The sequence below is a fragment of the Macrobrachium rosenbergii genome, chromosome 9 (genome assembly GCF_040412425.1).
Source record: "Macrobrachium rosenbergii isolate ZJJX-2024 chromosome 9, ASM4041242v1, whole genome shotgun sequence".
NCBI classification, from domain to species: domain Eukaryota; kingdom Metazoa; phylum Arthropoda; class Malacostraca; order Decapoda; family Palaemonidae; genus Macrobrachium; species Macrobrachium rosenbergii.
Genome location: NC_089749.1, coordinates 37,489,866 through 37,507,207, shown reverse-complemented (window position 1 = coordinate 37,507,207; position 17,342 = coordinate 37,489,866).

Here is a 17,342-nt window from a genome sequence, read left to right as displayed (position 1 = left end):
TTATTAATTGTTATCAACCTCAGGTCACCCTTGCTTCCATTGTCTTCCGCGGCCCGATGCTAGACAACCGCTATATAAACCACTTGGACCTTGAATAAATCAGCAGTAACTTTTACCTGCTCGTTTCTTTTGCACCTCTTATAACTGCAAACGAGCACTGGACCCTGCTGCCTTCCTGACGGCCGCCAACGGGTCCCCCATCCTTTCGTACGGCACCAGGCTCCTGTCGATCTCCAGCCTTAGCCGGAGATATTCCAGGGACTTTGTCGTCGCGGACGTAAGGACCCCGCTCCTGGGTGCGGATTTCCTTGCCCACTTCGGGCTGGCAGTCGACATCGGTCGGAAGTGCCTCCTCAACACCAATTCCTGCCAGTCCCTCCCGTTAGCAACAGGACCCAAGGCGCCCACCATCTGCCCCGTCGCCCCCCACCAGTACTCACAGTTGCTGAAGGAGTTCCCTGACGTGTTCAGGCCCAAGCTCCGCCAGGTCCCCGGGGCCCCAGCCAAACATGGCATCTACCATCACATAAAAATAAAGGGCCCCCCTGCACACGCGAGGTTCTGGAGGCTTTCCCCTCGATGCCTTCAGGAGGCCAAGAACGCCTTCGCCGAAATGGAGCGAATGGGAATATGCAAGAAGACCTCCAGCCCGTGGGCCTCCCGCCTCCACGTGGTGCAGATAACGGACGGCTCCTGGAGACCCTGCGGCGACTACAGACGGCTCAACCTTTCAACGGAACCTGACCATTACCCCCTGCTGAACATGCAGGATCTCACGGCCTCCTTCCACAGGGCCAAAATATTTTCTAAATTGGATCTCTTGAAATCTTATTTCCAGGTATCAGTCGCACCAGAGGACGTTCCGAAGACCACCATCATCACGCCTTTCGGGTCCTACATCTTCGCCTTCTCCACCTTCGGCCTGAGGAACGCGGGGGCGACTTTCCAGCGGCTCATGGATAGCATCCTGGGGGACCTGAAGTTCTGCGTCTGCTACGTGGATGATATCCTTATATTTTCCAGGTCCCACAATGAGCATCAGAAGCACTTCCGGGCAGTCCTGCAGCGCCTGCAGGAGAATGGCCTCATCGTACGATTCGACAAGTGCACCTTCGGCGTCCAGAAAGCTGACTTCCTGGTCCACGAGATATCCCCGGATGGCGTCCGCCCGCTCACATCTAAAGTCACGGTCGCCACCATGTTTCCCGTCCCCACCTCCATCAAGGCCATCCAAGAGTTCCTCGGGATGGTGAACTACTACAGGAGGTTCATCCCCGGGATCGCACACGCCATGGCCCCCCTGACGGAAACCCTGAAAGGCCAGCCAAAATCCTTGTTGTGGGGACCCAGCCAGCAGCAGGCCTTCTCCCTGACGAAGGCCGCCCTCGCTGAGGCAACTGCCTTGGCCCACCAGGATCCCACCGCTCCCCTCCAGCTGACGACGGACGCCAGCAGTGTTGCCTGTGGAGCTGTCCTGGAGCAGGTCTTTGACGGCGCTCCCCAGCCCATCGCCTTCTTCAGCAAGAAGTTCAACCCCGCAGAGACCCGCTACAGCACCTTCGACAGGGAACTCTGCGCAGTATACCGAGCAGTCCAGCACTTCAAGTTCATCCTGGAGGGCATGCACTTCACAATCTACACGGACCACCAGCCGCTGGTCCACGCCTTCACCAAGCAGGGGGACGCATGATCTTCCAGGCAGAAGCGACACCTCGCGGCAATTGCGGAGTTCACCTGCTCCATCAAGTACCTCCCCAGCAGGAAGAACCCCGTGGCGGATGCCCTCTCCAGAGTCGAGATGAACGCAGTGCAGCTCGGGATCAACTACAAAGACCTTGACAGGGAACAGGCTGCCGACCCAGAGACCCCAGCCTACCGCACTGCCATCACATCCCTGAAGTGGCTGGATCGTGCCCCTCGGCCCCTGGGGCCAAAATCTCCGCGACGTCAGTACCGGCCAGCCCCGCCCCCTAGTGCCAGCCTCCCACCACCGCCAGGTATTCGACGTCATCCACGGCCTCTCACGCCCCTCCGGCAGGACGACAGCCGAGCTCCTGTCAGAGAAGTTCCCAGACCACATCACAACCGACAGGGGTCCCGCTTTCCTGTCCGAATTGTGGTCCGCCCTGGCTCGGCTGCTGGGGACAACGCATCACACCACCACGGCCTACAACCCAGCGGCCAACAGCTTGGTCGAGAGGTTTCATAGGTCCCTGAAGGCGTCCCTTATGGCCGGCTGCACAGCCGAGGACTGGAAGTACCAGCTGCCGTGGGTCCTCCTCGGGTTGAGAACTGCCCCCAGGGCCGACGGCGCCCCGTCCGCGGCTGAGGAAACCTACAGCGAGTCCCTCGTGGTCCCAGGTGAGCTCGTGACAGAGGATCGCCACAACCCATCGGTCCAGAGGCTTCGCGACATAGTTGGCAAGCTTGCCCCCTGCAAGCGGACATATACCAACTGGTTGGCCACCTTCACACTGCCCTGGCTGGCCTCCACCACCCACGTCTTCATCAGGGATGACGCCGTCCACCCGCCACTGTCCAGGTCCTACAGGGGACCCTTCCGCGTGCTGGAGCGGAACACCAAGGCGTTCCTGCTCGCACTTCACAGGAGGAACGACTGAGTGTCAATTGACCGGGTCAAGCCTGCCCTCCTGGAGGAGGACACAGACATCACCACATCGCACCCTCTGCCTGCTCAGCCTTTGCTACAGCCGTGCCCTCGTAAAGGGCGGGCACGTGGCTGCCCCCCCGAAAGCCCGCCCACACCCGCAGTCAGGCAAACCCACACAGAGGGCGTTCCCCCGATGTCCTCACGCAGCCGGGCCCCCCTTGCAGCGCCCCAGCAGATACGCCGACTAATCAGACGTTACCCACGTCTTGGGGGGGGGGTGGGTAGTATTTGTAGAGACATTTGTAAAGTCATTCATGAAGTCTACTGAGCAAGTTTTCTGTGGTGACGTCCCATTTTCTTTGCCTACAATTAGTCACGCCTTGTAAGAGGTGCAAAAGAAACGAGCAGGTAAAAGTTACTGCTGGTTTATTACAGATTCAGGCAGTTTATATAGCGGCCGTGTGGCGCCGAACCGCGGAAGACAATGACATTGAGCGTGACCTGAGGTCAAAAACAATTAACAATAATATTCAGCGAACAAGTACAATTTACAATATTGTAAAAACGTATAGAGCTTCAATATGGATACAGTCTTGATGCCTGCGAATAAAGAAACATTTGATACATGATTTATGACAGTTGGACAAATACATATAAAGTTGAAATGGTAGAAAATGTGTGACCTGGCACGTTAGGCGTGACAAACACTCTGGCGGTGTGAAGGTGGCCAACCTGCCGGTGTACGTGCGCTTGCAAGGGGCAAACTTGCTGGCCACGTCGCGGAGCCTCTGCAGCGATGGGGTGTGGCGAGCTTCTGTCACAAGCTCGCCCGGTACCACAAGGGGCTCCCTGTAGGTTTTTTCGGCTGCGGACGGGTGCTGTCGGCTCTGGGGCGGTTCTCAAACCAAGGAGGACCCACGGCAGCTGATGTTTCCAGTCCTCGGCGGTGCAGCGGGCTATGAGGGACGCTTTTAGGGACCTGTGGAACCGTTCGACCAGGCCGTTGGCCGACGGGTTGTACGCCGTGGTGGTGTGATGCGTGGTCCCCAGTAGCTGAGCCAGCTGACAGGAAGGCGGGGCCTGTCGGTTGTGATGTGGTCCAGGACGGCGCGCTAACCCAACTGGAAAGCAGGGCCTCGGCACACGCGCTGGCGGTGGCTTCTTGCATAGGTGAAAAAGGCCACCTTGTCAAACGGTCTACCACCGTCAGGAGGTATCTGGACCCGTCTGATGGGGAAGGGGCCCGACGACGCCAACGTGAATGTGGCCGAAGCAACGCTCTGGCTGCGGGAACTCGCCTACCCCGACTGCGTGTGACACCCCGCCTTGCTGGTCTGCCACTGCAGGCACTGTTTCGCCCAGGACGTGGCGTCCTTCTGCACCCCGTGCCAGACGAACTTTTTGAGAGCAGTTTGGCCGTAGTTCTGCTAGAGGGATGTGAGAGGCCGTGAATTATGTCGAATATCTGGCAGCGACGTGAGGCTGGAACCAAGGGGCGGGGCTGGCCCGTACTGATGTCACACAGGAGACTTGGGTCTCTGGGGGCAAGGGTCACGTCCCACCACTTAAGGGACATGATGGCGGTGCGGTAGGCTGGGGTTTCTGGGTCAGCGGCCTGTTCTCTGGCGAGGTCTTGGTAGTTTACTCCGAGCTGCACTGCATTCAACTCGACTCTGGAGAGGGCGTCTGCTACAGGGTTTTTCTGCCGGGAGGTACCTGATGGAGCAGGTGAATTCGGCTATGGCTGAGAGGTGGCGCTGCTGCCTGGAAGACCATGCGTCCCCCTGCTTCGTGAAGGCATTAACCAATGGTTGGTGGTCCGTGAAGATTGTGAAGGGCGTCCCCTCCAGGAGGAACTTGAAGTGCCGGACTGCGCGGTACATAGCGCAGAGTTCCCTATCGAAGGTGATGTAGCAGGTCTCTGCGGGATTGAATTTCTTGCTGAAGAAGGCGATGGGCTGGGGGGCGCTGTTGATGACCTGCTCCAGGACAGCACCACAGGTGACGTTACTGGCATCCGTCGTCAGCTGGAGAGGGGCCTTGGGATCCTGGTGTGCCAAGGCGGTTGCCTTGGCGAGGGCGCCCTTCGTCAGGGAGAAGGCCTGCTGCTGGCTGGGTCCCCAAGACAGGGACTTTGGTTGGCCTTTGAGAACTTCCGTCAGGGGGGCTGTGGTGTGTGCGATCCCGGGGATGAACCGCCTGTAGAAGTTCACCATCCCGAGGAACTCCTGGACGGCCTTGACGGAGGTGGGGGTTGGGAACCTGGTTACGGCTGCTACCTTTGACGTGAGTGGGCGGACACCTGCCGGGGATACCTCGTGGCCCAGGAAGTCTGCCTTCTGGATGCCGAAGGTGCACTTGTCAAAACGGACGACGAGGCCGTTCTCTTGGAGGCGCCGCAGGACTGCCCTGATGTGCCTTTGGTGTTCACTGAGAGACCTGGAAAATATGAGGATGTCATCAACGTAGCGGACGCAGAATTTCAGGTCCCTGAGGATGCTGTCCATGAGCCGCTGGAATGTCGCCCCGGCGTTCCTCAATCTGAAGGTGGAGAAGGCGAACGGCGTGATGATGGCGGTCTTTGGTATATCCTCTGGTGCGACAGGTACCTGAAAGTATGATTTAAGAAGGTCCAATTTAGTGAATACGTTGGCTCCGTGAAAGGAGGCCGTGAGGTCCTGCATGTTGGGCAAAGGGTAGTGGTCGGGCTCCGTTGCAATGTTGAGACGTCTGTAGTCGCCGCAAGGTCTCCAGGAGCCGTCTGGTTTCTGCACCATGTGTAGGGGGGAGGCCCACGGGCTGGAGGCCTTTCTGCAGATTCCCATCCGCTCCATCTCTGCGAATGCCTTCTTCGCCTCCTGCAGGCGCTGTGGGGGAAGCCTACGGAACTTCGCATGTGTCGGGGGGCCTTTAGTTGTTATGTGATGGTATATGCCATGTTTGGCTGGGGCCCCGGGGACTTGTCGAAGTTCGGGCTTGAAAACTTCGGGGAACTCCGTCAGCAGGTGTGCATACTGGTGGGGGGCGACGGAGCTGATGGTGGGTGCCTTAGGACCCGCTGTTAATGGGAGGGACCAGCAGGAGTCAGTATCGAGGAGGCACTTACGTCTCACGTCGACTAGCAGGCCGAAGTGCGCCAGGAAGTCGGCCCCCAGAAGCGTGGTTCCTATGTCTGCGACGATGAAGTCCCAGGAGTAATTTTGGCCAAGGATGGAGATCGACAGGGGCCTGGTGCTGTAGGAGAGGATGGGGGATCCGTTGGCGGCCGTCAGGAAGGTGGCCGGGTCTGGTTTCTGGCTGCGGTCCTCCCTGGATGCCGGGAAGATCGATCTGAAGGCCCCTGTGTCGACCAGCATCATCCTGCCGGAGACGGTGTCGCGGACATAGAAACCTACTGGTTCTGGGCCCCTGGGTTTTTCGGTTGCCATGGCGGTTTGTCCTGCTGGCCGCCGCCACCCCTGTTTTTTTGAACGGACGAACAAGCAGGGCGGCAGGCAGTTTCGGGCGTCCTTGCCGAACCACTTGTGGTAGCGACAGAGGCCCGGGGAACTCCATTTGTTGTGGGTCGGTGGACGGCTCCTGGCGACGGCGTTGACGCCCTGCTCCACTTCTTCTTCTGGCTGGACAGAGCTGACCGACTGTGTGGGCGCTTTTAGCCGCTGTGTGGCCTGCACGCTGTCCGTGAGGTGCTGCGCCGTTTCGATGAGGTCGTCGAGAGGCATGGTGTAGGGGTGAGGAATCTGGGTGCGGACCTCCGGGAGGAGCTGGCGAAGGTAGATCTCCCGCGACAGGCTTATTTCCTGTCGCTTTTTCGTGCCGTCGAAATCTGGCAGTGACAGGAGGTCCACGACCATGCTCCATGCGTCTCTTGCGTTGAGGTCGTGCTGTGGGTTGACGGTGAGGTCGATAGCATGGGCGGCCCGCCGGCGATAGGTAGGGAGCATGTTTCGAGGAGGATCTTCTTGCGGCGTTGATGTGAGGGTTTCTTCTTGGGCACCGACGAGTTTTCTGTATCGTCCTCTGGGAGGGCGTTAAGCACCGTGTCGGCCTGCAGGATTTCGTCCGTCAGGTGCACCACCCTGAAGTGGCTCTCGACCCTGCACAGCCACATCGTTGGGTTCCCCTGTATGAAAGGTGGCAACTTTATGGTGAGGGCAGCCCGCGACTGTGTTGCCAGGCCATGGAGTGTTCGGGGCGCTGGCGTGGGTGTGGAGGTGATACCCGCATCCATGCTCGCTCCTTTGCCCTCTTACTGGAGTGGAGTACTCGCGTCAGAACGCACTTTCGTGCGCCGTTTGGGTCCACTAGTGACGCTGGTGGGGTTTGCCGATGAGAGTCAGCATGCTCAAACGCTGGTTACAGCGCCGTGTTTAGGCTGCTAAGAGCGTTGGAGGGTTCCTGGAGCCAAGACTGAGTCGCTGTGTCGGTCCACTAATGGCCCGGGATACTACTGGGGTCACCACTGAGGTGCAAAGAAACGAGCAGGTAAAAGTTACTGCTGGTTTATTACAGATTCAGGCAGTTTATATAGCGGCCGTCTGGCGCCGAACCGCGGAAGACAACGACATTGAGCGTGACCTGAGGTCAAAAACAATTAACAATAATATTCGGCAAACAAGTACAGTTTACAATACAAAAACGTATAGAGCTTCAATATGGATACAGTCTTGATGCCTGCGAATAAAGAAACATACGATACATGATTTATGACAGTTGGACAAATACATATAAAGTTGAAATGGTAGAAAATGCATGACCTGGCACGTTAGGCGTGACAAATTGAGTGTGAAGAAAGCGGAAAGTCACCAAAGAAAACTTGCTCAACGGAGACTTAATTAATGACGCCTTCGAAGCACTCCGCTGACGTCGATGTGGTGACTTTACAGCCTAACGCGCCAGGTCACATAAAGTTCAATCATTTAAACTATGTATATATTTTGTTTACCTGCTGTCAAAAATGTATCACATGTTTCTTCTTTCACAGGCATCAAGATTGTATCCAATTCCATTTCTGTCTGTTCTTACATTGTAAAGTGTAATGGTTCGCTGTATTTATTGTTATTTATTATCGACCTCAGGTCACTGAGGTTTCCATTGTATTCTGCGGCACGACGCCAGTCTGCCGCTGTATAAACTGCCTGGATCATGAATAAAGTAGCAGTAACCTTATCCTGCTCATTTCTTTCGTACCTCTTAAACGTTTCTCAGAGTCTTGGATAGTTATCAGTCAAATTTATGTTACCAACTCTTAATGTTGACTTGTGGCATACATGTAGAGTGAGTTCATTATGCTTCTTGGATACATAATACTACAACAACAAACATCCTCTGTGCTCTTTTCATCTGACCTAGCTGTTTTTGTTCACAACACTAGGCAGGCTGCTGCTGCAAACCGTGTGTCGTTTTGTAGCATCAGGTTTAGTACAACGTAGATTGTATGAAGTTTTATCTTTGTTACAACTAAAATGTGGAGTGGTTTACCTAGTGCAGTTGTGGAATCTTCTGATTCCAGATTTTTAAGCGGGGAGAATATTCATTCATGCTCTCAACTGTGGTCTCCTGAATTTTAGGTGTATTTGTTTTATTTTGTTTCCTCATTTATTCATTTATCTCCTTTTCCTATAACTTGAGCATTGGCATGAATATAATGGGGTGTGACACGTCCAATTGTACTTTAGAGATTATGAATACACTGGAATAGTTGATGCCCATCAGGATGCAGATATTAGCCAAGTGTCTGATAAAGACGTCCTTATCGAAAGTTACGGGTGTCTTAAAAGCCGAGCCCCGTAATTTCCAGATGGTGATAAGATTCGACAGACAGTTTGTAGAAGGCCCCCTCCATATTATTGCACACAATAGCTCTTAAAGTGGAATTTACGTTTCCTTGCCTACTTACTAAGTCCTAGAATGGCATCCTTTAATCTTTTCTAGAGGAATTACTACAGTTTCAAATCACACTAGGCTCCTCTTCATGCGAAAATATATACTGGAAAGTAGCTAAGAAAGTCAATAAGAGTAGGTATTTTTCAACGGAAAAGAAAGCTAATCGCCAAGGTAAATAACTGACAAGGAATCATCTGAGAAACCAGCATATTTTTCTTGATGACGCACCTTATCAAGACCATTCCTCGGAAATCTGGCAAAGATCGTGTCGTCGATGTTAAAACTCTTGGGGCTGGCCTGTTCTTGTGCAGGATGATGGAGAAAAAATGGGCTTAATTGCTCCTCCATTGCAACGCCTTGACGAACTAATAATAGAATCGTCATTCCAGTAAACGTCCGCCAGGTAAGCAAATATTCTTTGAACTGCTCACTTCTGCCGGCGCTTGTTCTTTCAAGACGACTTCTTGTTACTGCGAGAGAATAAGACAATCAGCAAATAGTTCCGAAAGGGTCATCAGGTAGTTCACGCTTGAAAGGATTTACCGTCAGAACGAAATAAACAATATGCTGGGTTTCTCTCAAGAGCAAACGACCATTTGCATTAAATTACAATATATAATATATCACTGGGCAACAAATAGAAGTACTCAAAAGGAGAAAAGGAACGATGGATTATATAATTACAACAAATAACAAAAGGAACATAGAAACATTCTCAACAAAACAGGTTATTCTCAGCAACGTGACAAAAAATGAAAAGTTATTCAGAGGATGGAAAAAATAAAAAAAGGGGAAAACTTCACACTTTACAACAGGGTCTTCAAGACAATGGAATAGATGCAACTGAAAGAAGGGTTGTGAGTTCCAGTCTGTTACTGTAGAGTGCAGTTGAACAATATTTAGGAATTTGCGCAATTTGTGCTGGGGAAAGATCTCAGTCGATATATTTACTTGTAATGGGATTTTAACCTAAGTTTAATAGGGTTGCAACATAGAAAACATTGGCTCCAAAACAAATTTTCATGTTTAAAAGATACCTTCGATAGTAAATAGCAGAAAACTTCAAATGAAATTTCTCTCGAAGGGAGGAGAAATGTTCCAATTCAACGGCTGACGCCCTAAGAAAGGAGCTCAATTCTCTGAAGCAATATGTGGATCCGCTTTGCGTTGATTTGGGATCATTTGTACTCACAGTAAAACGAGTCCTTGTGGATTATACAAAAGAATTTTGTGTTGCATTTTGGTTACTTTACTTTTTTATTTACCATAATTATTTCTCCGCTCGTTCCCCATGCTGAATGTACAATTTTAATTCCCTTCTTGGATGATTTTATTCACCCAGTCCCCTCCTGTTAGTGTGTGTGTGTGTGTGTGTGTGTGTTTGTATGGAAGTTTTTTCCTAATGATGGCTCGCTAATTCACTAAGACTGAAATGTTTTTCACCTTTGTATTTTTAAACTTTTCTTGTGTCACTGATGTCCATTGGTTACACAACTGGACATTATTCACCTGCATATCAACTTATTTTTGTATTTGTCTATCCATTTTTACCTTCTTATGAAACACTGTCAGCTTTAGTAAATAAGTAAAAAATGACCAGTCACAAAAGCAACTGTGTAAATGAAATACGGTAGATCAGAAGGTTAACTCTCCTCTTCCAGTCCTTGAGTTTCCGTTACAAAGAGCGCTTCTTTCCGTCGGAAGGAAATGATTGCGGAGGCGTTTGTAACTGCTCTCCTCTTCTCCCCTTGATTTTTTTATAGGATGTCATTCGTCGAAGCCTGAAGCGTAGCTGTCGAGGCAGGCGAATTTTCCACTAGCAGGTTTTCTCTGTCATGACAGCCAGGGATAAATGCCTCTCCAAGTTGGCTCAGTAACTTAATCCTCAATTTCACTTTGATCACCATCTCGATTAGAAGATTAGAAGACCTACCACTTTCATTTTTCTGTACCGATTTAAGCTCTTTGGTGCAACGAGTATTGGGAAGGTAGACTGCAAGCTTTCTTGTGTAATCGGTTGCAATCTGTTTCACGTATTCATTGCATAACTGTTCTACAGCTTTTTACAATTTTGCAGCTTTTATCAACGGAGTTTTTATTTTTCAAGAATGATATAAGTCATGAAGACCGAAATCCACGAAATCTAGGTGTTATACTGTAGTAGAAAAAGAACCTAACAAAAAGTTACCAGGAATATTCGCTGGCCTCATTCGCTGAATTTCGTTCAAGATGACAAGAGAAAGGAAAGTGAAGATCATTATTAGCATATGAAGCAACGTGAAGCACTTTTTTGCATATTTTCTAAAATTACTTTTTTCCTTAGAGGTGGTGGCTTCTGAAGAGTTTGTGCAATATTACTAAGATGAGGTTGCTAGCCTTAACGTTCTTCAGTGAAGTTATGTTTGTTCCTGTGTCAAAATGATCAGTAAGGAAAACAGAATTATCATGGTCTCTAATACGCTTCTGGAAACACGTATAATGAAAAGAAGCAAAGTTGACAGGGAAAAGCACAAGAATTACAGAGAAGTCTTTATGACAAGATATCACCCCTATATAATACACTATATAAATAGTAGCATATATATATATATATATATATATATATATATATATATATATATATATATATATATATATATATATATATATATATATATATATATATATATATACTCTTACTACTCGTATTAGACTTCAGTAAGACTGGATAGTTTAGATTCCAGATTGTTTAATTTACAAAGTACAATTTGCCGAGTGCAGTCTTCTTCATCAGGTACCGATGCACTGCGGAGAGAACAGCAGCACTCAGGTATATACTGTAGTAGGTGCTATTCCCAGCATCTGTTATTTTCCTTGTTCTAATCGACAGGGCGGTCTGCCCGTTGATCTTCAGCTCCACCTGCCCTTACCTGCAGTCTTCTTGATCTCCTTGGTCGTATGCTTAGTCCTTCGTTGTTCGGGATTATCCCCTTACTGTCCATCTTTCTGTTTATGTTCTTCTGGAAACTCGTATATAGTTTCAGAAGTGATCTTGTCATCAATATCATTTCCTTTGTTGCCTTCCATTTTTTTTATAGCAATTGATGAGGCCTTTTCTACGCTCACCCTACATGTTTTATTTTTGTTGCAGTATATGAAATCTGTTTTCTCCAAATTGAACTTATGGTTATAATTCCAGGAGTGTTTGGTCAGTGCCGAGTAGTGTGTGTGTCTGTTGGTGGGGGAATTGTTGGAGGGGGGTGGTTGTAGATAAGCAATAGCAATGCCGGTGTTATTGTGATCCCGTTTTAAAACAGCAGAAATTCAATAGAATTTGAATTTTTTTGCGAAATGTTGCGATAAATCAGTTTTTTTCTTTTTAATCACAATTAGTTTCAGACACGAAGGAAAGTAACTTCTTGTGGAACGAGACCAATCCTGGAAGGGCTTATCTGATCGTTAGAAACGATCATGAAATCAACGAGAATAACGAACTTAATTCACAGTACTGTTTACGAACATTTTCAAAAAATAAAATGGTAGTTGAGCTTCAGCTTATACAGGTGATAAAAGGAACGGCTTCAGTAGCAAAGACTTTATGGTGAAACAGGAAACATTACAGAGATCATGCTTCGGATCGTGTCACTGACGAAACCAAAGATAAGAAAGGAATGGCGAGAAGAAAGAAATAGGTAAACTATCACGCAGGTCTTGCCTTGAAGTAAAAGAAGTGTTTGGTTTAGCAGTGAAAGTCACGGTAGTGCACGTACGCTCTATACATGTATTGCGTTAATCAAGGCCTGATTGTTGTGAATAAAGCTAGGAAAAGAGAAGGACCAATAACAACTGTTTGTGAATGCTTGGGCTACGCTTCGTATAATCTGATCTAGTTCTGCTACCCTGGCATGCAATAATGAGCGGAGGTGTAAAAAAGGAAAGCTTTACTTGTCACGCATTTCATATTATTGCGACAAAGTTAAGCTGAGAAAAAGTTACATCACAAGTAAGGAGGTGCATAAGCATTGAAAACTTTCTTAGAATTTTCCAGATGTTCAATTTCAGTGTTGCGCACATACTGGCACGCAAACGTAGGCGTTGTTAGGTAATAACAAGCACCGAGGATGACTAAATTTCAGCATCCTTAACATTCTAAAAGAATGACAACAGTAACTATGATGACCCGCATGTGACAGAAAGAACAAAATAAAATAATCTAAAATTCAGGAGAAAGAATAAAACTTCAGTCTGAGTAATGATACCGGTTATGAAAATAATATTTTCTAGTAAAAGAATTTGTAATGGTGACATGTACAGCTTCGATCCTTGCTGTGAAGCTCCTTGAGCGCAGCATGGAACAACTGCGCCCAAAGGCAGAAGCAGGAGCTGAACCCAGCCTTGAAGAGGGTTCTTCAGGAGCAGCAATAAATCAAATCAGGTGATGAAGGCATATGCACAGCAGCATTTCTCACCAAGGCATCCGCTTGAGTGAAATCTTTCTTAGGAATGACCTGCAAAATTTGAAGAGGTTTGTGCTCTAAACACACGACAAGGCCATTGCCAGTTGAGTTTTAATGAAACAAGGGTTAACATATTTAGCAAAAATCTGCAAATCAATCAGTGCAATAATCTGACTTGGGATGAATTAACATTGCAATGCATGTAAAATCTAGACTCTTCCTACAGACCTACCTCGCAAATGTTATCACTAGATAAACAACTGAGTACAATAGTGAATGTGATGGGACGTCCAAGTACTACATTGGTCGTTGTAGTTGCTTTGCTGAGCCGCGTTGACTAACAGAGCACAGAGGGCACGACTACTCTTGGATGTTGTTAATGAATGAATTAAAAATTGAAAGTTCATTATAAACAATGGGTTCCAAGATGCAATTCATGTCATTGATTGAAGTTAATTCTTAACATTTTATTAAATCTTCATGGGTTCTTTAGCATATCAGAACTGGTGTCTGAACATCTATACTGTAAAGACGTTATGTATCGCATCTATCAACGCAGCAAGAATCTCATGTATATATTTGTATGTAGAATTTCCTTGCATTTTCGCCAATATATATTTTATCACTGTACGTACATTATGTCTCTTATTATTGCTATTGGACTGACTTAACAAACACAAAATGCTCTCACTCAGCATACGGGTCGCGGCAATCGAAGCTCGGGCACTTCGTTTCCGTCCGCACGCTGCTATGTATACCTTTACCCAGGTAAATAAATTAGTCAGTACCCAGTTCTGTCTCTTTGACCTCACAATATAATTAACTATCAAAAGACATTAAATCTCGTCAATAGGAAAATTCAGTCAGTGTCAGTCTAAAACTTTGAATTTTATGAGGGTAATATCAGCCACCTGCTAACATCCACTCCAAACTATGAATGTTATCTTTTCTGACGCTTCTCCTATCGGAATCTGGCAATATCCCTTGCTCGGTCCATCTTTGTGAAAAAACCTGTTGTTATGAATTCTTGCCCCCAGCGTCATGGGATATCCTGTGGGCAGTAGCTCAACTTGGTTATGGCATTAATTAATGTAGTAATTAATGCAGAACCTGTTTAATCCATCCTTTTTCTTCCCCACCACTACCGGTGAACAGTATACAGACGTTGACTTTTGATGATTCCCATCTTGAGAATCTCCTCAAAGTCTTCCCGGATCAGTTCCCTTGCAGAATATGATAAAGGATACACTTTTGATCTTACTAGCTGCTCTTTCATCATTTTGATAAAGTGTTCTCCCAAGTGAAGTTCTTCCTGGTTTGCTCCGCCTGCTGCTAGCAAAAGTTGCCATTAATGCGGACATCTCGGCACGTCTTTTCTTCCTTCTGTGGTCAAAGTTCCAACCAGCTGTCATGCAGAATTACTTGGTCCCTGTCAGCTTCCTCCTTGATGATGGTTGCTGTTGGGTATCTCTCTCTTTTTTTTTTTGACAGCTACTGCTGCTTTATTCACTCCCTTCTCAGTGTAGCTAGTTAGGATGTTGCATAAAGTCTGCAATTCTCTGCCAACATTAACCTTGTAGCCCATGCATTAACTACTTCCATGACTTCATGTGGCCTTCTCCGCTGCAACATCGGCTTATTTACCTCTGCTGGTAATAATACCAACACTTTCGGTCCTGCCTTCAAGAAATGGTCTATGGTCCTGTTGCGTGAGTAATACTTCTGGCTTCCCTGTACTGCATATAGACTCTCTCTGACTTGTCAACATGTCTCTTCCAGGCAATTCCTCAGCTCCAACACATACCAGTAAGTGTTGCACACGTCATCCTGGCAAATGTCACAAAACCTGCTAATCTGTTGATGTCTGCAACTACTCCTGACCCATGAAACTAGCTAGTTTTACGGTCATCAGTCTTCTTAGCTCCAGGACTACCACCAGCAATGGCCTCATGGACCAACCTCATCACTTGGACATGATATACTGTATCTCCAACAACAAGCTTCATCACACTTCTGTAGCCACCTTGTCCTGGATAATGTGGTACATTGCGTCAGTAAAACTGGAGTCACAACATCTAGATATTGACGCCGTAATAAATTAAAATAAGAAACTAAAAAAATAAGTAAATGAATAAATTTAACCGGAGTTTCATATGAGAAACATCTAAATATATATATATATATATATATATATATATATATATATATATATATATATATATATATATATATATATATATATATATATATATATATAATAATCATATCTTCATATATACTATCCATGCATCCACACCTACTGTATATGTATAATGTCCATAGCTGTCACATCCCCAAGAGAGGAACCTATGCCATAGATCCCCGAGGCACTTGACCGCCAAATGTCTCGCAGTCAAGGGCACAATACAGTCCTCACAGAATGGAGGGGTTTCGCCTGACATCAAGAACCTACGAGTGAGTCTTGCATGTCCCATCCTTAGTATGCACAACATCGTTTCTCGTCTCCTTGTCATATAGGGATATGACAAAGGAGACACTGATGATGTAATACTGCACATTTTTTTATTTGTTGCAATATTTTGCCAAAGAAACTGCCAAAGCTTTATAATTTTCTAACTTACTAGAGGATATACATCCCTATATCGTAGTAGGCATATCCTTGGTTCTGTATAGGTGACAGCTGACTTAGAAAGTTGTTCCTAAACACCCCAACATAGAAAGACAAAAATTTACTTCTTTACCTCTTCTTTTCACTAGCAACAGCCATTCCAATAACTAAAATCAATGTACATGAAGAGTTAAAAGATTCTAAAGACTGAAGAACACTTCTTGAGTCACAATATATAGTAAAACTATGTCCATTCCACATTAAAATTTCCTTCAAGGCCTGTAAAATTGCATGCACTTTTGCTGTAAAAATAGTTACAACAGATGATAATCTTCCACTTCTTGCTACATCATGGAAAGACCACTCCAAAGCCGATGCCAGTATCTGACTTTGAGCCATCTGTGAAAACTGCAACAGAGTTATCATATTGGTAGGAATGATATAAAAATATTGATTTCATTGCCTCACTAAACATTTCTGCCTTTGTTTAATTAAAATGTCTGCAAAATTTTACCTCTGGATGGTTCCAGGCTGGGCTAACCGAATACCTAGCTGGTAAAATCTCCATCCCTGCCATGATGAATTGAATTAAGCATTTTGAGGCTATTAGGCTTTGCTGAGGCGTAGACTTCACACCTATAAGCTAATTTTGAAAAGACCAAGGCTTTGTATAGTCTCAACATCTGAGTTTGGTTAGCACCCCACAAAGTGTGGGACACAACTTTCAGGACATTCATTGCATTCAAGCATTTTGTCTTAACATATTTTGGATGTGGAATCCAAGTCAGCTTGCTATCAAAAATCAACCCAAGAAACCTTGTTTCTCCAACACATGGAATTCTCTACACATCAGGATCAGGATGGAATCCTCTTATATGGCAAAAGTGCATGGTTACCGTTTTACTAGCTGAAAACTTAAAACCATTCATTTCAGCCAACTTTACTATGTTATCAATGCAGAGCTGAAGGTGGTGTTCAGCCACTGCCATCCCTGTTACTGCAAAAATATTGAAAGGTCGTCAACGAAGAGTATAAGTTACATCAGGGGGAATTATTTTGGATACCCCATTGACTGCTAAGGCGAACAAAGTTGCACTTAGAAGAACATTTCCCTGTAGCACTCCTTCTTGACTGAATACATCTGACATTGTTGCTCCAATCTGAACCTGAAATAACCTATTTTTAAAAATACCTTGATAAAAAGAGATAAATTGCCTCTCAGGTTACATTCATAAAGCCATGTTGTATCATAAACCTTCTCAAGATCAAAGAAAACAGTGACGTGATGCTGTTTGTTAGCAAAAGCTTCACACATTGAAAATTTCATTCGAACCAACTCAACAGTTGTGCAATGCATACTTCGAAAACCACACTGAGCAGGCGACAGATGTTTACCACATTCTAAATACCAAGTCAAACTTGTGTTCACCACTGTTTCCATGATCTTACACAGACATGATGTCAGTGCAATGGGACGATCATTCTTTGTCCTGAATGGATCTTTCCCTGGTTTTACGAATGGCAGTAATTTTAGCATTTCCCATAGCTTAGGGAAATGTGTTCTCGAAAAATTCAGTTAATCAGCTTAATATGTAAAATCTAGTATTTTCATGGGTATGCTGAATCAGTGAATATGTTATATCATCCAGTCCAGGAGGCTCATTCACTACATTTACTAAGGCTGATTCTAATTCTCCCATAGTAAATGGTACATTGTATTGTTCATTCCTTGATGTATTAAAATCAGTTTTGACCTGTTCCATTAGCCTTCTTTGATCTGAATAGGGTCTGTCATCGTTTT